The 24,259-nt window shown below is 36.2% G+C and overlaps 1 long non-coding RNA gene across 1 annotated transcript; it reads left to right on the top strand.

The window, feature by feature from the left end:
* The first annotated feature begins 21,244 nt into the window (after positions 1 to 21,244).
* LOC145807990 (uncharacterized) lies at positions 21,245 to 22,171 on the top strand. The gene is made up of 2 exons (XR_014351450.1): positions 21,245 to 21,809; positions 21,914 to 22,171. It is a non-coding gene; the product is annotated as an uncharacterized LOC145807990 (long non-coding RNA).
* Positions 22,172 to 24,259: the final 2,088 nt, after the last annotated feature.

Below are 24,259 nucleotides of genomic sequence, written 5' to 3'. Positions count from 1 at the left end.
TCATTTTGTATATATAAGGGTTCGGTTCAACATTCTAACCAATGTCAAGATCAATTTTTTTGCTCGAATACATGCTTTATCCCATGTCTTGAATTGAATCAAATTTCATGCTAGTAGCCGAACTTGTTGTTTGCATGATTGTATGTGTCACATTAGTCATGGTGCATTATTTAGGAGCATGCATGTTTTCTAATTATTTTGCTTCGTTTGGCTTGGAGTACTAGGTGAACACTTGTTGCTTTAGCATGTTGCATTGTGTGTGATTGTTTCAATGTCAAGCATATCCTATGAGGCTAAGTGCTTAAGTGATATACCTATTTGAATGTTGGTGGATCAAGGTCTTTTACTTACCTTGGAATAATTTGATTAAATGTCAATACAAGCCCACTTTTTAAGTGACATGTATTCAGAACACTGTTTCAAAACAAACATGAAATCAATGCATTCCAAGTTTTGCTAATTGGTCTACACTTGTGTGCAACACATAGTAAAAATTAGGAATAATAATTGGAACAAGAGCATATAATGTAAAATAAAATTCACATCATGATAAGTAGAGGCTGATTTTTTCGGGTGAGTGGGGTGCTCAATCCATGACCTTCCCCTCTCATACCTAAGTTCCCTGAGCTGAGACACTTTGCGGATGACAGACACGTGGCCTTTGGCACAAGTCTTGGGTTTCCTAAATTTTTCAAAAATATTTAGGAGGAAACTCTGTAATCTGGCAAAGCAGTCCATTTTTGGCATTTTGACTCAAAATTGATTTTTCAAAAGATTTGCCGAATTTGGACTCTTTTGTGTTTGTATATTTCACATTGCACTTGTGAAATCAGAACCACGGAAGTCCGAATTGTAGGGCTATTGTGTCTGAAAGAAGCATGAAAAACAAGCTACAACTAGGCCCAAAACTAGTCCGAGAGACGACTGAAAAAGTCGCTCTTATCCGAAGGAGATTGATTACGGCTCAAAGATGATAGAAGAGTTATGCCGACAAGAGAAGGCGACCTTTATCTTTTGAGATCGGCGACCATGTGTTTCTTAAGATTTCACTGAGGCAGGGTTTGATAAGTTTTGGGAAGAGTGGGAAACTATCTCCAAGGTTCATTGGACCATTCGAGATCTTAGAGCGGATCAGAGAGGTAACGTATCGTTTGGCTTTACCGCCACAACTTTTTGGAGTTCACGATGTATTTCATGTTTCCATGCTTAGAAAGTACGAACTTGACCCTTCGCATGTGCTTGATTCGGTTGATTTAGAAGTAGATGAGGATGCTTTTTATGAGGAACGATTAGTTCAAATACTAGATACTCGAGAACAGGTGTTAGGGGTAAAACCATACCCTTGGTGAAGGTGTTTTGGAGACATCATAGTGTTGAGAATGCAACTTGGGAACGAGAAGCGGAAGTCTGCTCCAAATACTTGGATTTGTTTAAATAACAATGTTTAGTTGGTTTGTGGTCTTGTGTATTTTGATGTTATTATGAGAATTGAAAGTTTTCAATGCTAATTACAACCTTTTAAACTCTATGTGGTTTGGAAAAGCATAGTTTTGATCAAACTCGTTGAATGTTAATGAAATCATCAAGTTGTTAAAAAAAACAAAATGTACTAAGTGATCATATTGTTAGTTATGACCTAAATCTTGCATCATGGTATTGTTGGGTTAGAACTTGTCCTTGCAGAGAGGTTGATTTAATTTTGGGGATGGAATTTTCTAAGGTGGGAGAGGTTGTGATGTCCCGACTCCTATAAAGCTATTGAGTACATTATTAGTAACATCTGTCTCTTTGTGTGTGTCTTCTTTATTGTTTAACTCTTTGAAGTGGTGTTGTTATTCATTTTCCCTCAGGATTGTTATGTTAAGTACATTTTTGTGAATTCCAAGATGTTATCTTGCACTTTTGGGTGTTGGAGGGGAATTGGGAAGGTTGGTTGTTGTCCTGGTAGTTCCTGGTCTTACTTTCTGGGTGGGACTGCTCAAGCGGTTTTTTGGTTGCTCGAGCAGTGAATCTGACCTCCTAGTACTTGGGTTTACAAACTGAACTTCTAGGAGCATGAATTTTTTGCTCGAGCGAAGAATTGATTGCTCGAGCGGTCTCTTACAGAAGGGTGTGGAGATTCTGGGAGTGGGTGTTTTTGGCTCGAGCATGAGTTTCATCGCTTGAGCGGTTTTTCAAAAATTGAATTGTTCGCTCGAGCGATCTGTCGACTGTCAGCTCCAAAAATTGAATTAAATCACTTCAAAAGTTGAGTCTTACCCACTTTCCAATCACTTTTCACTTTACACTCTCTCTCTACATTAACCTTCACTTTTTTTTCTCTCATCTCTCTCTAGCCTCTAACCTACTTCATTTATTCCTTGATCCCTCACTATTTATTCATATTTCAACCTTGGTGCCTTCTTTAATTTTGGAGAGCTTGTCGAGGGCTACGTGGTATACGGTGGATATTGGATTTTTACACCATTGGTTTCGGAACTTTTCATTCTTTCTTCTCAAGTTCTTAAGGTAGGGATGCTCTTTGAGTTATATATATGTTTTCTAGCATGTCTTGTCCTTTTTAATTAAGCTGCACTAGATCGATTTTGGAAGTTGAATTTAGAAAAATATTTGAGAAATCTATTCTTTCTCATGACTTGGTCTAAGATAAATTGTTTTGGGTGGGCTATGAACTATTTGGGGGATGTTTGCTTGTAGTGTTTTGAAAATAAATGGATAAATCCCATTTTTGATAGAACCCTAGATTTTGGAGAAATTTGGGAAAATGTGAAATTGAGGTGATATTTATGAAATTGATGATAAATCTCTTGAGTGTATGAAGAAAACTTTCTGCGACATTATACTGTTGAGGCATGTATGAAAGGAAATGAAAATTTTGATTGAACAATCATGGAAACATGGGATGTGCATGTTGGCACTTTGGAAGTTTAATGATGAATATAGATTGTGAATATGTGAGAATCTCATATGTCACATGGATTTCTATTTTTTGCTTTGATTTTGGAAGGTTTCGAATCATGGAAATTATACTTGAACAAATGTGAAAGATGTTGGCAATGTTGTACAAAGGAGATAATTATGTGTGGTGTATTCTCATTGGCTCATTTGCATTACTTTAAATTTCGTTTACCTGCAATCTTAAGTTTGAGATAAATTCTTGATTTTGAGAAAGACGATTTTTATTGATGAAAACATTTTGGGGTAAATACATTTGGTAAGTCCGGTTAGGGGGTGCAGATTGTAAATTAAGTTGGCTTGTGTATCCTTGGTGTAAGACAAAAAAACACGAACGTGTGGGTGCCTAAGTCCTCTGGTTAGTAGCTAGTAACGTAGGATTTTGGTAGTGCCTGATACGCCTACTTACAAACCCTAGCCCTAGGGAATTACCTGAGTCGTATTTACTACCCCATTGTTTAAAGTCTTGGTTTTATTGAAGAACATGAACTTTGAAATGACTATTGCATGGATTTCAAAAGAGATGCAAAACTTTGATAATTGAATATGGAATAGCACTGCATTCATATAATTGTATGAGATTTCTTTTAAACATATATACTTTGTGAAGATATCTCTATTGGGCTTGGTGTCCACCCCTAGTGGAATTGTGCAGGAAAGGATGTTGTGGCTCTGCCTAGATCAAGGCATGGAGTATGTTGAGGGCAGAGGCTCTCCTTTTGTGTGTGTGTGTGTGTGTGTGTGTGTGTGTGTGTGTGATGTAAATGCAAGCCAAGGGCTTTATGTATTGGTTGATAACCTTTTGTGTAGCCAGACTTATGTCTTGGAATGTGTAACCTCTGGGCACTTACTTTATTGTTTATTTCTTTCTCTCTCTCTCTCTCTCTCTCTCTCTCTCTTTTTGGTTTGTTTGTTGCACATGCTATGGATTCATCTCTTAAGAGGCTAAACGTATATCGCATGTGAACACTTTTTTTGTTAACTCTTTCCTTGGAATGAAATATTAATTGAAGGAGTTGGTCCATCAAGATAAGATTGCATGTTGTTTTGTATCTTTTCCTCTTTCTACTGGTTATTATTTTGAGGGCATTACAAATCCTTTTAACGACTTCCCCTTACATTTATATAAATGAGAGTTTTGAGATTCACTATGTGCCCTCAATACATGAGGGCAAACGAATAACAACATATATATAACAGATAATCATGGTGTCTCAACATCCAACAGTTCACCGGTTAACCACAAAAGTTCAATTATTACATCATCGGCCTCTAACACAAAAGCCCTTCTCAAAGGTAATACTTTTGTGCTGGCTGAAAGTTCGACCCTCGCGAAGCTCTCGAAGCCTGGCCTACTTCGATTTGATATCAATCCCGCCCCCAATTAGACTGAAGAGATTGAGTCTGACTAGTTTTTGAAATACTCGAAGAATTCACACGCAAAGGGCACAAACGTCTAACATGGCCTAGATTACCACAATCAAAACAAGTAGCAGACTCCCTACTCTGAGACTAGCTTGAAGCCTGAGCTTCACTAGGCCTTCCAACAGACGAGTTCGAAACCCTTGACAAAGACAAGGACTAAGCCTAAGATTGAGCATGCTCTTGCCTCCACCTCTTATTGAGCTTAGAGTGCTTATGAACCGTAAGAGTTACAGAAGTTGCCTTCTCCCTATCTTGACCAACACGCATAACCATGGCCTCTACATGGGCCACCGCCTCAACTAGAGCTTAGTAATTCTTCCACCTAGATCGCACTACCTTTTCTTAGATATCATCGCGCAACTACCTCTTACACTCATAACAATGATGCTTCTCCGTTGCCACCAACTTTGGAGGAAATCTCGACAAACTAGTAAATCTCATCTCAAACTGTGCCAAAGGAGTAGCATCTTGGCAAAACTTTACAAATTGTTCCCTCAACCTTTCCCGAGAAGAAGGAGAGAAATCCTTGGCCAAGAAGGCCTCGGTAAAAGCAACCCATGTGTTACCTACAGTGCCCTTAGTATACTTCCACTAATAACCCTCATCTTCCTTCAATTGAAAAGTCGCCAAAGAGATCCTCAACCCCTTGTCTTTGACTCTGAGCATATCAAGAGTCTTGGTAATATGTTCCAACCAATCTTATGCCTCCAGCGGTTTAGCCTTCCCCAAAAACTCCAATGGATTGGAGCTTAAAAACTCTTTAGTGAGTTTGAGGGTACGCCCGTTGTCCCCCTCATTACGAGTTAGAGCTTCATGCACTACTCTTACAACCTCGCGTGCAACTTTCTCGTTGACAGCAGGGGTTAAAGGAACCGTTGTGCCCCTACCGGCACTCATACTCCCAATTTGTCCTCTATTTCTTTGTGTAGACATCCTATAAAATCCAAAAACAAAACAAACTTAGTGCACTACAAAACAACCTTCCCTGGGGCACATACTCACCATTACTAGGCTACAAGACACACTTAGCCCCCAAGTACATAATTCTATTACACACAAACAATTAAACACTTAATCACTTAATCGAATCAAGTTCACAAGATAACTACTCATCTCGGAACTCTGAAGGAATTTCTATCAGAAACCACGTTGATCAGGCATGTTTCCAATAAGACGTCAAAGTAAGTTCACTAGTTACAATCACTATCCAGAAAACTTGACCCCATGCCCATATAAATGCAACACATAAGGTCCTAATACTTATACTAACGATATGCAAATGTCCTCACCAAGCATAGCAAACCTGTTGTGGTAAAAACCACTTCCCGCGAGCCCAAGGTATTCAAACCCGGCTCACTCTAATGCGAAGTTATAACGCCCCATTTTTTATTTCACGAATAACATTACCAAAACCATTATTATAATACAATTTTCGAGATAACGAACGAGAGTTCTATATAGTAACAAAGATAAGTAAATGAAGATTATCTCTTTTAGATATATAAGGAATGCAATAAGAGGCACAATTAAATATGTTGCCCATAGGCTTACATCATTACATATAAAAGGAAGGGTTCAACCCTCTTACACGAATGGCATTCTGCCAATAACTAAAAGGCCCCGTGGCCAACATATAAAGAAGATCACCGATCTTGAACCACTTCTCGACATTCACCTAAAAATGAATTAGCAATGTGAGATGAACATGAAGTCCAGTAGGGATCCCATCATGATCCTAAACAATAATAACTTACTGATAGCTATTATCATGAATGCGCCAACTCATACTATATAAATAATATAACAGTTTGTACCAAAGTATATTTACATAAATACTTTTCCCAAAATCATCCAATTCGTTCAACAATACAGACGGTTCACATTTCCTTCTCATTTTTCAAAAAAGAGTATATAGTGTAACAACCATTTGCTTTTAAAATATATTCACAAAATCCAATTCCTTCATATGATTTACAAACTCAATACGTAACCTATGTTCGTTTCCAACACGTTTCATCACATTTTTCGGCCTTCAGTCCAAGTTAAAGAGATACTTTCAACAATTAATTTGATACGCTCACAATACACATAAACATCTAACACAAAGACGAGTACAACAAACACCCAACAACTACTTACTCAACATATAAGACAACCTGGTGTTCCTAAAACATAACCATAATAGAATGCCAATTTACAGATACATAGAGAAACGTATGATAAACACAACTCTGCTCTACCTGCCTTAAGCACGGTAAGCCAATGACACAACTTTCCATAATAGAATGCCAATTTATGAGGCCCTAGTTGGAAGGGAATGGTACCTCTGATTCTCAGCGTAGCCAATTCTCCAGGCGCTAGAAGGAAGGGAATGATATCTTGGATTCTAAGCGCAACCAATTCTCCAGGCGCTAGATAGAAGGTAATGGTACCTCGGATTATCAGCATAGTGTACAATGCCAACCATCAAAACATACCAGGAGCACAAACAACACCAGTGTAATGCATATGTATAATTTATTTCACAAAAGTGTCACCGATGACCAAGGACACACCTCTAACACATGTACTTAATACCCATGATATAATAATTCAATTCTCATAAGACTTTAAGTCCAACAACAACAGTAGTAAAATAAAATATTCATAATCCAATCTCAAGCTCATTTCTAAATTTTACAAAACGTTATGATTTCTTTCTCTTTTCAAAAATCAATTTTCTTATTTTCCAGATTACCGTACCTCATCCTTTCTCCAAGACCCATTCTCTTCATTTCATAAAATTAAATCCACGGATATAAAGCCATAATCCAACTCAACTTAACATGATTAATCCAAAATAATTCCAATACAATGGTTAATTCTCCCATTTTTTTGTAAACATAATTACGCAATCCATATTAACAAAATATAAACATTATTCAATTTTATCCATTTTTAATTCACTAAGTCAAATTATTAAATTAGGGCGCTTTTTTTCCTCTCTCTCTCTCTCTCTCTCTCTCTCTCTCTCTCTCTCTCAATATAAACATGTTAAACTACTCCCCAATTAGCCAAAACAATATTCAATTTAACAATTCAACTCCAAACATTCAAACCTTAGATCCCCTTTCATGATTTTAAATCCATAATGGATATGATTTTTAGGCAATAAAATCTATCACATGTCTATCTATAGGCAAAGCATTGAAAAGAACAAAGAAATCCCTACCTTTTGAAGTGACAAGGAGAAAGCCAAAAATTCACAGCGTGATCTGCTCTGATTAAAATGAAACCCTTGCAACCCTCTACATTTTGATCTAAAGAACTATGGGTAGAAAATGAGTAAAAATAGTTGAAAACCAAGTTAGAAAGCTTGAAACTCTCAAAAATGGTGGAAGAGAAGGAGAGGAAAGAGAAAAGAATAGAAAAAAGTGGACCAAAATGATTTTTTAAAGATGCTGAATTGGAACAGACCGCTTGAGCCACCAAACTTGCACTCGAGAGAACATCAGCAACAACAAGAATCACAGACCTGTAAAAGTACTGGATGATACGCCTGACTGCTTGAGCGACTAATCAATCGCTCGAGCAATGAAGAAAATCTTCAGAATACTACAAATCTCTGCTAACCGGGTCATGCTACCATGGACGACCCAATTAGATCCTGATTCTAAACTCGACCCAATTTCCAATAGTTTCCTCTTTGAATTGTGTTTTCTCTACCGTCCAATAATTAAAAAAAAATTCAAATTTGATCTTATCTTTTATTCTACTCCATTGAAATAATTTCATAGTATATATGGGCTACTTATCCGTAGGATTACTTATCTTCCTTTTATTCACCAATTTAATTTGTCCAAACAAATAAATCTTTAAAAAAAAAAGCTATGTCGTTTAATAAAATTAAAAACTAAAAATTAAATACTACTAATTGAATGATAAATTTTTTAAGTTAAAAAATTATTTAATAAAAAACTAAGTACTGAACTAAAACAAGTTGATCATTACGTATAATATTAAATTTAAAATTTATTATTTTTAAATTTTATATTGTGATACTGAGTTAGTTGGTGGTGGTGGTGGTGGTGGTGGTAATTGTAGGGACAACAATACCGCATATATCGTCAATGCCATTCGTGTTACAAATTGAGAGATAGTGGTGTGGTGTGGTGATGGTGGAGGGATAACGTAGTGGTAATAAAAAGAGATAGTAGCAGTGATGTAATGATGGTGGTGCACATTACACTAGTGATAATAGTTGTGGAGGTGAAGGGTTGTAATAATTGTTGTAGTGGAAGTGGTAATGATAGTGTTGACTGTGATAGTTGTAGTGAAATGATTTTAGGGTAATAATAACAATGGTAATGAAAGTGGTGGGCTTAGAGGGGTGGTAGTGGTGACAACAGTAGTGGAGACAGCGATGATAGCGACGATAGTAGAGGTTGTGAGGTTATAACGATGTATGTAGATACGTATATATTAAGTATTTATACATTAATGGTTGGTTTGGGGTGTTCTAAAAAAGTGCACTTTTTGTCTTTTTACGAAAAGATGTGCAGAAAAGTAGAGAGGTGATGTGATGGAAAAAAGATAAAAAGATGAATTATATAGGTTATGCCAAACCAGGCCTAAGTTAGAATTATGTAAGTTTTCAATCACTTAATTTTTTTTTAATTTTTAAATTACAGTTTAAGACCACTTTTTTAAATGATATCATTTGTAATTATCAAACGAACTTAATTAATCTTCACTTAATAGATACAATTTTAAGTGCTGAACCAAATTATCAAACACTACCTTAGTCTAATGAACTATATCAACAAAGAAGAAAATGTAAACAAATAAAAATAAAAATAAAAATAAAAATACTAATCATGTTGTTTGGTTTCAGAAAATTGAGCCAATTTTTCAAAAAATTAAATTTTTTATTTTTCGTGTTTTTTTTTAGTAAAATTTTTTAATAATTTATTATTTAAAAAAAAAATTTAGATGCACGTAATCAAGATACACTTAAAAAGTATAATATTTATGAAAAATCTTTAAAAAAATTTATTGTATACAAAAAAAAAAAAACGAAAATTCAATACATTTTTGTATTCCTGTGTACTTAATTAATTTTTTAAATATTTTTCATAAATATTTTATTTTTAGTTATATTTAAGTTATGTGCATCTAGAAAGAAAAAAATTTAATTAAAATATTAAAAAAATCATGAAAAATAAAAATAATACTAAAAATGAAAAGCACAATTTTCAAAAAAGTAATCAAAACCACTTAAGGTGAATGTATTTTATTATTATTATTTTGGATAAATTATACTGACACCCTTGAGATTTATGTTTATTATTTTGGGTAAATTATTTTGTGTAAATTACACTAATTATCACTTTTTATCATTGATTAAAAAATAATTTTTTTTTCCAATTAATTTTTTTTCAATGAATTTTTTTTTCCAACTAGTACTAACCAAGGGGGCAATTGGTAATGCTACTTTAAACCTTAGGGAAGGGATTGTAATTCTTAAAATGTGAGGGATGTCAATGTAATTTACCCAATAAGGGCAAAATTGGTATTTAAAAAAATTAAATTGTTGAGGGAGAAAATCTGTAATGAAACTTTAAATCTCAGGGGTAGATGTAATTTCAAAAGGTGAGGAGGGAAACTGTAATAAATATAAACCTCTGGGGTGTCAGTGTAATTTACCCTATTATTTTTGAAAAATGCTATGGATCTCAAATGATTTACTAAATTTTCTATCAAACTTGTCACATGGGTGTAGGACCCACACAAATCCACATGTGTGTGAGTCCCAAACGTGTGAGTCCCACACCTGTATGGGAGGTTTTGTAAGAAAATTGATAAATTATTTAGCGTCTCTAGCATAAGTCTTAATTTTTCTGTGTAGATTATTACATGTTTTTATATATTTTACTTATTTTAATATAATTTTTATACGTTAATGGAAGTTACTGAGAGTCCTTTAGATAGTCATTAATTTTCGATGACCTAGCATCACCGGCCCTCATGGAAGGGACAAGGCTATCATGGATTCTAAAATTTTAATAAAATTTAGGGACTCTTTAACTTATTTAATTCTTATAGTATTAGTAGACTGAAAAAAAATAAAAGAAGTATTAGTAGGCTAAAAAATTAGGGCCAATACAATTAATCTAAATTCACAATATAAACTATAGGGCTGTTATATAGTATTTATTTATTTATTTACATAAGATAATAAATCGTTCAATTGAAATTTAGAAATCAAAATGACATTAAGACCTCGTTTGGGAATATAATATTTTAGTAATTTTTTGACTTTTTTTTTTAATGAAAAATGCGTATAAAAATAGAGAGAATATGTGATAAGTTATAGTGACTTTTTGATTTTTAACTAAAATATTTAGTCTCCAAACGAGACCTAAATGTATACTTTAGGAACTACAGTTGAAATTTATAATTATTCCTTCAAAAATTTAAATGAGTGGATGTTATCTTTATTAGAAATAAAAATAAATAAATTTGAGTCCCTCCAAATTTAAATACAAAAAGTTTTAAGAAATGTGTCATAAAAAAAAAAAAAACACTAAAAAAGGATATACTTGAACAAAATTATAGCAAATTAAAAATTTTCAGAAATGAAAAAAATAATAATTGAGAGGTAATAACAGCGGACATACTTATCCAAAAAATAAAAATAAAAACACAATGCTGACTTTTTCCAATAAGACTACAAAATTCCTTTGAGGATATGGGGACACTGCTGCGCAGCCTGCGCAACAGCGTCTGCTGTGCGGCAATTTGAGCCTATTTCGGGATTTATTTTGATAATTCGAATCGTTCATATATTAGAATACGTCAGGTAGAACATGCCTGCAAAAAATCAAGTTAATCAGATATCGTTTACGCATTCATCCACTCACATTTGTATCTACAAAAATAAATACAAATATATTTTAGCTTGATTAAAATGAATACATATGTGAGTGGATGAATAGGTAAACGATATCTGATAAACTTGATTTTTTTCAGGTATGTTCTACTTGACGTATTTTAAAATGTGAACGGTTCGCATTATCAAAATGGATCCCGAAATGGGCCCAAATCGCCGCACAACAGACGCTGCTGCGCGGGCTGCGCAGCAGCGTCCCCACTTCCAAAATTTGAATCATATGTCAAAATTATCCTTTTACCTTCAAATATTAATACTGTAGTTGGATTATAGATTATGATAGGAATTTAAAATGAATTTACTGGTAATAAATCCATTTCTATAGGGATATAACATTAATCTTTTAATAATAATGACATAATTAATAAAATTGTTGATGAGAATGATAAACTATAGTTTTGAAGATATATATTTTTATTTATTTATTTTTATCCCACTGCTTCCAGACGCCATTGGTCAAGTCATTTGTGATGGAAAAATGGTTAGGAGGTGGTTTGAAGGTAGTGGTGATTGGTGGTATTATGGACATATAGCTAAATTAAGTGGACAGATTGGTGACATGTAAATAAAAAATGGAATGGCTGGACAACATATAAATGACACTTGAATAGAGAGGTAGACAAATTAGTGACGTGAACAGATGGATAGAGATAATATGATTTTCGAAATTGTTTTTGTCCTTTTGACTCCAAAAGAATAGAATGTGGGGGGATCGCCCCAAAAGTTTTAAAATTGAACTTGTGACCTGAATGTTTATTTGTAAAAGGAAAGGGAAATTGAAAAAAAAAAAAAATTAATAATAATAATTTATATTTTATTTACATTTCATTTATATATTTTCTTTCCATTTTTAAATTCCTACTAAAATTCATAATTCAAACCAAACTTAAATCCACATTTTCTTGAACTTTTGTCCATATAATTGGTCGAAGAACTTCACTACTAGCATGTGTTCAACATCACAAACCCTTTAATTAAAGCCATGGAAAGTGACTTCGAGTGATGCTAATTGGCTAAAAAACAAATGTCTTCCTATGAATCAAAACATTATCATTTCAATTATTATATCAAATTCGTAGTCAACTCAGAGGGGGTAAAACTAATTCAACTCTGAATCTGTGCTGTAGACAGCAATGACAAATTAGCTTCATATTTTGAGTACTTTTGTTTCTTATCGTATTAGTTTTAATCACTCTTATTCCCATAATTTTTTTAAGAGCTTATAACATTTGAATCGTTCTTAACAACTTGGATTAATTATTATTTTTTTTTTTTGATCAGCAAAATAATAGCTTTATTGATGAGAAAAAGCATAGAACATGCAAAAACATCAACAAGGCAGGGCAATGCAAGGGCATTGGTGAGAGACCAATCCAGAGCAAAGAACCCACAGAACAAGACAAAGCAGAGAGCTTCGAATTGATCAACAAAGAAAAAAGCAACTCAAGAGCAAACAGTAGCAGCAGATGCATATCTCAGATGCATTACAGCATTGAACATTGAAGAAAAATGCAACATCTGAGATGCATATCTCAGGTGCATAACAGCAACCATTAGAACATTGAACCTCAAGAGCAAACAGTAGCAGCAGATGCATATCTCAGATGCATAACAGCACCTGACTCAGGTTCTCCACTATGTGATGCACTGAGTAATGGACAGAAGGCAATGAAGCTCGAACCCACAACCCCACCCTCACTTTTACTAACTCACCCAGCTCCAACATATCTGGTATATGACCCTTGAATACAATCTCATTCCTAAGCCGCCATGTTGACCACAGCATTGCCACTGGAACCATCACCCAGATTTTTTTAACTAGTTTCCTATGCTTAGTTCCCAACCACCAAGAAAGAACTCCATCCACTGTAGCAGGAGAGACCCAGTATAAATTCCACCACTGCAGCAACCTTCCCCAAACCTTCCATATTTCAGGACACTGCACAAACAGATGATCTACTGACTCTTCTGCTGCATGACAGAAAGGGCAGGCAACATTTGCATTGCCCCCTAACACCCCTAATCTTTTCAGAACAACTGCAGACTTTACCCTTCCTCTCCAAGCCAGCCAACACAAGAATTGGGCTTTAGGTTGTGCCAGATTATTCCAAAGCATCTTAGGAACCTGTAAGCTAGTTCCAGATTTTTTCTGCAGCCAAGATCTCACAGATGCCACTGTGAACACACCAGACGAGGATGCTGTCCACTTTACACCATCACACAGATTGTCATTCAACCTGGGGATATCCTTAGTTAACTGTTGCAGCTTTCCTACCTCCTCTACTTCCCAAGAAAACAGAGGTCTTCTGAACTGTAGACTCCAAGAACCATGACTATCCCTCCTCTGCATAAAGTAACTGAGCTTTTCTTCTTTCTCCATAGAAAGCCTAAATAACCTGGGAAATTCCTCTTTCAACTTCAAATTCATGCACCACCTATCATGCCAAAACAGAATCCTACTCCCATTCCCTACCACAATCTGTAAATTTGAAACAAAAAATTGGTACAACTCAGGATTTAATGCAGCCACACTCAGGATATCACTCCACACAATAGATTCCTTACCTTCTCCATTCTGTAATGGGAGCCACCTGCCTCCATCAGCCCCATACTTGCTGACAATAACCTTCTTCCACAGTGACTCATCCTCCACCCCATACCTCCACCACCACTTTATTAACAAACAGTCATTTGATTCCTTAGCCTTCCTTATACCCAGCCCTCCCTGATCTTTGCTAAGTGTGACATCCTTCCACTTTACCATATGAATCTTCCTCCGTAACTCAGAACTGCCCCATAAAAAAGCAGCCTTCAACTTATCAATTTCCTTTGCTATTCCTTTGGGCAACTTGAAGATGGAGATATAGTACCCCGGTAAATTATCCATAACTGATTTGACCAATGTGAACCTACCAGCAAAAGACAGGAGCTTCCTTTTCCAAAGAGCTAATCTTGACTTAACCTTGTCCACCACATGTTGCCACGTTTTTGTTCTTCTAGGGTTTGCACCAAGAGGTAAACCTAGGTACTTGATCGGTAACTTCTGAGTTACACAATGCATAGACGAAGCAAAAACCTGAACCTGATCATCACTTATGCCTACACCACACACCACACTTTTATGAAAATTAATTGTCAGCCCTGACATCACCTCAAAGCATCTAAGAATTCTCTTGACATTAACAATCTCCTCCCACTCGGCTGCACAAAATAAGAGAGTATCATCTGCAAACTGTAGGTGAGATAATTTCAACCCTGTAGATCCAACAATAGCTCCTTTTATTACACCCAAACTCTTAGCCCTTTCCAACAGCAGATTCAACCCTTCTGCAGCAATATTGAACAGGAAGGGTGACAGCGGATCACCCTGTCTCAACCCCTTTTGGGGGCAGAATTCATTCGACGGAGATCCATTAACTAAGACAGAAACTCTAGCTGTGGTGACACAAGTTTTTATCCATCTAATCCACCTTTCTCCGAACCCTAAATTTGCCATCATGGAAAGTAGATACTCCCAATTAATTGAGTCATAAGCTTTTTCAAAATCTAGTTTTAGAATGACTCCCTTCCCATTTGACTTCTTCCACCAATCCACAACCTCATTAGCAATCATAACTCCATCAAAAATATTTCGTCCACCTAAAAAAGCTGTCTGAACTTCACTGATGACTTTTGGTAACACCTTCTTCAACCTTCGCGAAAGCACCTTTGCTAAGATTTTGTAAGCAACCCCCACCAAGCTAATAGGTCGATAATCTGACAAACCTTTGGGACACTCTTTTTTTGGGACAAGTGTGATGAAGGAACTATTTAGTCCTCTAACCAGATTACCATGATGGTAGAATTCCTTCATAAATTCAAACAAGTCATTCTTCATGAACTTCCAACATTTCTGAATACATGCCATGTTGAATCCATCCGGCCCTGGTGCTTTATTCCCATCACATTCTTTCACTGCTTCCCAGACTTCTTCCATTGTAAACTCAGGTTCAAGGACCTCCTCTCTATGAGCATTACTAATTGATGCAAAGTTTCCAGACAACTTAGGCCTGGATGGCCACTCTTCAGCAAAAGCCTTTGAAAAATGTCTGACCACTTCAAGCCGCACAAGCTCAGGATCTTCAATTCTAACCCCATTAACTACCACTGAGTCCACCATATTTCTTCTTTGCCTCTTACTGGCACAAATGTGAAAATACCTTGTGTTCTTATCCCCAAGTTGAGCCCAATTCAACCTAGACTTTTGGAACCATAACCAGTCCTTTCTTTTTCTAAGCTTCCAAACCAAATGTTTTGTCTCCCTTCTAGATTCAATCTCAGCAGATGTCAACTCCCTGAGCTCTGCTAACAGGTCAACTTCATGCAACTCCTCCTCTGCTTTTTTTAGTTGTTCCTCTACCATACCAAAAACTTCACTGTTCCATTTTTTCAATTCAACTTTCATACCACCTAACTTCCTTTGCAGTCTATAACCAGCCCAGCCTTGAACTTGATTCTGCGACCAAGCTTTTTGAGCAACTAAAATGAAACCTGGGTGCAATGTCCAAGCATTAAGGAACCTAAATGGCCTGGGCCCCCAATTCCTCTCATCCTCCATCAACAGAAGTGGGCAGTGATCAGATACCAATCTGGGAAGACCCCACAACTGGAACCTGAACTTTTCCAACCATACTACGTCCAGCAAAAACCTATCAATCTTACTCCACCGCTCTCCCGCCATGGAATTACACCACGTAAATCTTCTGCCTAACAAAGGAATTTCGACCAACTCCATTTGGTCAATGAAAGTATTAAATTCTACCATTCCTCTGTCTCTCCTTACACAGCCTCTTCTATCCTCTATATTTCTAATAACATTAAAATCCCCTCCCATACACCAGGGCCTTTGGAAACTAGTTCTAATAATACCAAAGGTGTCCCATAACTCTGCTCTTTTGATCACATCATTAGGTCCATACACATTTAAAAAAACACATTCAAAGGAATTAAGAGTTACACCTGATAAGAGCAGGAAATTTCTATGACCACAACACTCCTGTAGTTGAAACACCTCTGGATTCCATATGCTCAATAGCCCTCCAGCACTACCTTCAGAATCAACCTCCATAAACGCCATCCTTTCCCAAGGCCAAAGTGAGCGAACAAACATCTCTTCCAAACTACTTTTTTTTGTTTCTTGAAGAAGCAGGACATCCACCTTTCTATCCTGAATAACCTGTCTAACTCTCCGCCGTTTATCTGCTCTACCCAAGCCTCTGACATTCCAAGACATTATCTTCATTTATAACTATTTAATCCCCCAAATAAACCCCAAGCTTCTAGTCAATTAAGTTTGACCCAGCACACCACCTATCTCCTTTACCAATCGTTCTTCATCTTGTTGCTCCATCTGAACTATTCTTTGAATTACTTCAGCCTCTTTGCCTTCACAGGTCATCCCCAATCGTGTACCAAGCTGCAGGATTTCTCTTGCTTCCTCCACTCTCTTCTTCCTCCTCCTACTCTCCTGAATTTCTTTAGACAGGGACTGAGATAGGACCGCTGCTGCTGCCCTAAAAACAGCTCCTCTATTAAACCCAGATGCTAACGATGCTTGGGTGCTTTGAGCTCTCCTTATCCCCCTTCCTCTGGTACCTCCAGCTCTGCCCATCTTCCTTCGAATACTACCATTTCTCACCCCCGATTCTGGTTTGTTGACTGTGGGCTGCACAGCCTCATTGCTTGGACCACCTAACACCCTTATTTGGCCCAGCTTGGGCTGGGGTCCAACACTATGAACTCTGCCAAACCCCCTTTTATTTATTGATGCCGCAGGCCCACTTTGATCACCTCTTACCTGATCCCCTTGTAGCACTACCTCAATATTAATACTCGGCCCAATTTCATCAGACCCACTAAGGCTTTTGACAAACCCAGGGGTCACTAGATCCTCTTTACCCACTCCTTCCCCAAACATTCTTCTTGAAGACTCCATCTGCAGCTGCACCTGCTCCTCTGCCAGACAGCGCACCCCATTGTTTGGTTTCTCCACCATTCCCTCGGTAACAAGCAAGCATGTTTCTGGCACCTGACTATCAGAACCTGCACCATTCATCTCACCCCTAGGCTGCACTGCTGCGGAGCTTCCATCTCTTGGTAACATGCTCTGTCTACATTGGTCCACCTCACCACTGCAAGCCACCTCATCATCCCTTACCTCAGTCCCTCTTGTCTTCGCTATGCTACCTCTCTGATCTCCTCCAACATTTGAATATCTATCCATCTTCTCCTCACCCTGAAGACCGATGGACATCTTCCACCCATTAACAGAGGAGCTCTTACTGCTCACTGACATCTCCTTAAACTCAGGATATTCACAAACCCTTACTGGGTACAAGACTCCCTTGCAACTCAATCGAACAGTCCTATTGATAAGCTCCATGGATTTTGTAATGACTCGTATTTTCCCACAGCAAAAGGAGACATTCTTGATAGTGTCCTCATGCACCTGCACTACTTCTCCCCAGACAGCCCCTATACTTTTGAATGTAGCCACACTCCATAGATTAAATGGGACTCCAAAGCAGCTAATCCAAACACACCGTTCTTGGATAACACTACATCTCGGATCCCACTCCTCCATTGAGCTACACCAGTCAAAAATCCATTCCTTAAGTTCCTCCTTCTGTCTTTTCATCTCCATAACTGATTGGAACGTTAGGATTACAAGTCTACCTTCACCGGCTCTAACTAATACCTCCTGAAGACCCCTCTTCTGACATTCCTCCTTGAAAGCTGAAAGGGAAAAGAAGGTATGCAGCTTGATTATCAGGCTTTCATACAGCCACCCATTACCCTCTTCTGATGCTTGAACCACCACGTCCTCTCTGCCCAGCACCACACCTTTTCCAACTGCCTCCGCATATGATTTTGGCCCTCCAAGGTCCTGCTTAATCTGCTTTCCTCCTCTGTGATCCACCCAGTGCTTGTTCCGAACCATATTTTGAACCCTCTGATTAGGTCCCCCAGACTGTTTGATTTTGTCAAGGTCTTCCCTGTTGAACTCAGCCCCTTTAACCCTCAGAGCTTTATCATCACACCACAGCCCATCCGCTCTTTGGACTGCCATCTCAGCTGCAACCGAACAATCGTATCTTACGAAACCAAACCTCGAACCAGTGAGCTTTCTCCTTTTCTTTGGGATAAACACATCCTTCACAATGCCAAACTTTGCAAACAACTGAAACAGGCTTTTCGGATTCATTGATTCAGGGATGTTATCCACAAATACTGTAAATAGTTTCCTTCCCTTTGAGTCCCTTGTAGCCTTTATCATTCCTCGTCTACACATTTTATATGCAATACTCACTGTATTAGGTAATTTATGCTGATTTTTAAACGACACTCCTCTTGATTTCAGTTCTGGTACTTCCTCCATGTATGCTTCCATTGTTCCCCTATTCGGATAAATTCTGAGGATCTTCTTGGCCAAGTTTTGGTGAAGTTGATTTGATTAGTTTTGAAACCACTTACTGCAACAAGGATAGAGAAAGCAGTTAATCGTGTCTCAATATCTCATGACCTAACTATGGGTGAATTTTTTATTTTCTTTTTTGTCAAACACAAAGATTATAGAAAGGTTTGATGCCTAAAAAGGGTAATCTAAAGTGTAGCTTTTGAGAAAAGAGGCAAAATTATTTTATTGTGCTGCACAAGAAAATGGGGAACTAAAGCACAAAATCTCCACTTTTTAGTGATCTCGGACCCCTAACTACTTAGCAGAGTGACGTGGTTTGAATTATATACATATTTTTTTTTTAATCAAATAAGAATAATATACACCGTACCTTTGAATTCTTCTTAGCTAATTGTACCTTTTTCTTCTTCACAAATTAATTAAGAAAATATAAATTGCATTTAGTTTATTAGTAGCATTCATACATTGTCTAAAAAATGAGTTGAAGACGTCAAACTTGCATGTCATCTAAAGTGTGATCTTCTCTTGAAATTGTCTATTAATAATAAGGATTTGTCGAGCACTGAAATGAGAATCCGGACTAACATGTCAATTTTAATCTAAATTAATTGTTAATTACATAAATAAAAGTGGGATTTTAAATCTCAATTTATTATAGCCATCTCCTCAATAATGTATATATAAAGGTGGGACTCCTGACCCACTTTTTTAATTTTAACTGATCATAATTTGCCGAGATAAAATCTGACACAATGATATATACGATACAAAATTATAATTTTAAGATGTATTATATTGGTGTTTATGTTAGTAAGACCAAACTAATATGACCATTAGTTCTTAATGTATACTCGCAACAGTGGTATTAACAATGTAAGAGTGTTTGATGAATAAATTGAAGTGATGATTTCTAACCAATCATATGTAGCTTAAAATTTTAACTAGTAGGTAATTAATGACTGTAATTGCAGTCCATCATGATTAAAAAGCTACTATAGGAAAGTGCTCTGTAGATCACAATAATAATAAACCATATTCAACTTTGATATCAATATTATTAGTTGCAAGCCACATATATTCAAATCCAAGACAAAATCAAACAGCTGTTAAAATTGGATTTTAAACAACTTGAAGGAGTGGTTGGTGTTGGTGGCTTACATGCAATGCAACCAATTATCGAGTGTAGAAACAATGACTTCATTGCCATGGTCAATGCCATTTTTCTTTGCTATTCCTTATCATCATATTAAAATATGGAAAAATTCTAAGGTGTACAGCTAACTATGGTGTGCATTTTACCAAAAAATAAATAAATAAAATGAAAAGGTGATCCTGTTATAACTAAATGTGGCCACCGACGGATTTTTATTTTTATTATTTTTTCAAATCATATTGTCCTGCGTAACACTCGTAATTGTTGATTTGCATGAAAATATCAAGATATAGAAATTTTAACTAGCGGAATTAAAAAATATTTTGCGAGAATGAAAATCTCATTGACGTCAAAATGAGATTGGGGTTTGAAGAATTGAATGAGAAGAAAAATATGTATCTTTTACAACACAATATACATATTAAAATTAATAAAAACATCAAATGATTCGTTTCAGTTTTTTTTGGATGTCATCACTGAACATATTGTTTCTTAACTAGGGGAGTTAAATATATATATATATATATATATTAGTAATCAATATACTAATCTGAACCAATCCAACATTTAGAGGACTGTTTAGTTCCGGTACTGAAAAATTAAAAACTGTTAATTACGGTTCAATTAACAAATTAAGGCTCAAAAGAACTAAACAAAACTGAACAGAATCATTTGATGTTTTTATTAATTTTAATATGTATATTGGTTATACAAGATACTTATTTTTCTTCTCATTCAATTCTTCAAACCCCAATCTCATTTTGATGTCAATGAGACTTTCATTCTCACAAAGTTGTTTTTTTTTTTTTTTTTTTTCCGTATAAAAATGTTTATAGTTTCTTTTTTTTTTTTACTATTTACACGATTTATTGTATATTTATAGCAATTACTATATAATATGCATAATTTGTTTAGTTGTTAAATATTTTTAAAAAGTTAATTTGAAGAATATTTTAAAAAATTTCAGTATGACTATGAAAATTTTAAAATACTTGTATAGTTAGAATGTTTTTTTTATTGAATTAGACAGCTTACCTATAAAACTGTAAAATGAAATCAAAACCAATCATTTTGTGTTATAACCAGATGATATTTAACTACATTATTCATAAAGGCGCACTCGCACGCTAGATGCCAACCTTGTCAGATGTATGTGAATGCAGTTAACTATAAAACTAAGAGATTTGAATGAAAATGGGAGATTATTTTGTGTTTAAAAAATAAGAGATTTGTTAGAGGGAGGAAGTATCCAACAACTATTAAAAAAATGCCCATACTGATTGAAGATATCACTATATAAATGGCATCCCTCCCCTTTCTGAAAACATCAAATAGTAGAAGTCGGTGGGTATTACAAACAAAACCTAAAAGTGCTTATGGAAATGGCCTCTTCTTTTCCAATGGCACTATGTGCCTTGGCAATATGTTTGTTAGCTACACATGTAGCAGCTGATTACAAGCCTTACATGTCCCCACCGCCACCATCACCTTACTATTATAAGTCACCGCCACCGCCGTCGCCCCCACCTCCACCTCCTCCTTACTACTACAAATCACCACCTCCTCCATCTCCATCACCACCACCTCCATACTACTACAAATCCCCTCCTCCCCCTTCACCATCTCCTCCACCTCCATACTATTATAAGTCTCCTCCACCTCCATCTCCCTCGCCGCCACCTCCTTATTACTATAAGTCACCACCTCCTCCATCTCCATCACCACCACCTCCATACTACTACAAATCCCCTCCTCCCCCTTCACCATCTCCTCCACCTCCATACTATTATAAGTCTCCTCCACCTCCGTCTCCCTCGCCGCCACCTCCTTATTACTATAAGTCACCACCTCCTCCATACTAAACAAGTCACTACAAGTGATCAACTCATGTACGTATAATGCGTCTATGTTTTGTAACTAATAAGTAGAAAAGTAATGATGCCTCTTATTCACTTATTCTCATCATCTTCTTATTTGTTCATTTATTTTTCAGGTCATAGGTTAATGGAAAATGTAATTGCTATAAGAAGGAAAAGGATACTATGTTGGGGTTCAATGAGCTTAGCCATGACATGCTTCTGGAGAATAAAGGGGGCTCAAACAATCTATATGCTTCAAATTTTGCTTTTATGAAAATTTCATGTTGCAATCATGTATTTAGATACACTTTATGTGTTTTCTTATATGTTCAATCAATGTATGTCTAGATGTTGATACATTTGAGATAATAAAAACCAACTTTATGCATAAAGAAGTAAAACCACATACTTTCGTTATTTTTTTTCCCTATCTTCTATCTTTGTATCATGTATTGATCAATTGAAGAGCAATACATTGTAAAATGAGTTTAGTTTAGTTGGCACTCTAGTGAGAAAGAGAGAATTGTGATAAAATCTAATGAACATAAGCCTACTAAATATATTGGAATCTCACTACATTACATTGATTAACTATATATATATATAGAAGAATATGAACCCCATCAGCCTTAATAATTAAACAATTTGAAAAATGTAACGCCCTAAAAAATATACATAATACCCATCATTCAGACATGCAGTAATATAAGAAAATCAACGCCTTTCCATTCATCGGAGTAGTTCTTACAATAGTATTACATGTTAACAACAAAAGCAAGTGCCCTACGGGCTTACAGCTTTCCAACTCAACACTTGGTTACACAAAAAAAGAGTACTAACTCTATACAAGATAAGCCCTTGGCTTGATATACATGTAACACAAACAAAATTAATAAAAAAAAAACGTCTTCAACTCCCATAACTATCCAAGCTATGTCCTTAGAGGTGGCATGCTACCTGTATCTGAAAAATAATGTCCCATATAGGGTGAGCCAACACCCAGTAGAGATATGCTAAACACAATATGAGCAGTAACTAAGACATTAGTAATTGATAAATGTTTAACTCCCATAAATCAATTCATAAAACCATTTCCATTACATGACCACTATGTCTATGTTTCATTTCATTTTCCATTTCTTATCCAATTCCCAAATTCATACCCATGGCTCAGAACCTGGCCACACACTCTAAACGAAATAATAATTCATATTAAACGTTTTCCAGTTCGCAATAGATAAGCATACAAGCTGTATCAACACCTCCACAGATAAGCATATGAGCTATATCAACACTTCCATAGATAAGCATATGAGCTATATCAACACACTAACTGACAAGCATATGAGCTGTATCAGTGGAGTCCATCCCCTATCTCCTCCCAAACAACATTCGGTTTAGAGGTCCATCCCCTATCTTCCCCTAAACCGTGGAGTACATCTCCTATCTCCTCCCATACACACAACGTATATACACAAAGGTCATATACACAATCAATCAATACATAACGTTAATGCATTCTATCAACCGTCATACTCTATGACACATTCACTTGATTAGTTTTAGTTTGCCTAATCATCATGCATTGTCTACAACAATCAAAACTACCCTCCACTGGTAGCCCAAAACAATTATTTCTAAACATATAATAAAAGCTCCAACAGATAAAATATCAATGTTTTCAGGAGTGAGTGATTAATAAATCCAACTCTACCATTCTACAATATAATGAGCCAATTTCATTATTTCCAACTCAATTCCAAATAACAACAATTTTTCCAAATTAATTATACCAATTAATTTATATAACAGATTAGGGTTTTCTACCCCATTTCCCAATATAGACCCAAGAGTCCAAATATCAACAACCAACAACAATATCATTATTTTGAAACCCAAAATACACATTTTAGAATCAAAATAACAAACCCCCCTTTTATACATTTTGAAACCCTAGATCTCAAAATCAAACCATTTAACAAAGTGCCCAAAAATCTAGGTCAAAACCCATAAGAGTGAGTAGGAATCCGTACCTCAAAAGATGAAACCCAACGAAGGAGATGACAAAAATGAAGATGCTCCAAATCACAAATTTTTTGGATCAAAAGATAGCCCTTGACGATCAACAACCTTTTTGTAAAGGCCAAAGGTGAGGAAACAACTCCTACTAGATCAATACTTAGAGAGAAGTGGAGGTTTTAGAGAGAGAAGCTCTCAAATGGCGTTTTTGAAAAGTAAGAAAGAGAGTGAGGATGTAAAAAGTGACTTGAAAATGCCCAACAGCCTTCTGATATACGACAGGTCCGCTCGAGCGGAAAACACAACGCTCGAGCGTCAAAAACAAAGAACTGAGTTCGCTCGAGCGCAAGAAGTCCCGCTCGAGCTCCAAGACACAAGAATAAAGTACATCCGCTCGAGCGTGAAAACCAGTCCGCTCGAGCGTAGATTTTCCCCTCCCAGAACTTACACCAAAAAAAGTA

The sequence above is a fragment of the Camellia sinensis genome, chromosome 14 (assembly GCF_055761805.1).
Source record: "Camellia sinensis isolate YWXY chromosome 14, ASM5576180v1, whole genome shotgun sequence".
Lineage (NCBI taxonomy): Eukaryota > Viridiplantae > Streptophyta > Magnoliopsida > Ericales > Theaceae > Camellia > Camellia sinensis.
The sequence above is the reverse complement of the archived record's forward strand: the minus strand, read 5'-3'. Positions and strand labels throughout refer to the sequence as shown.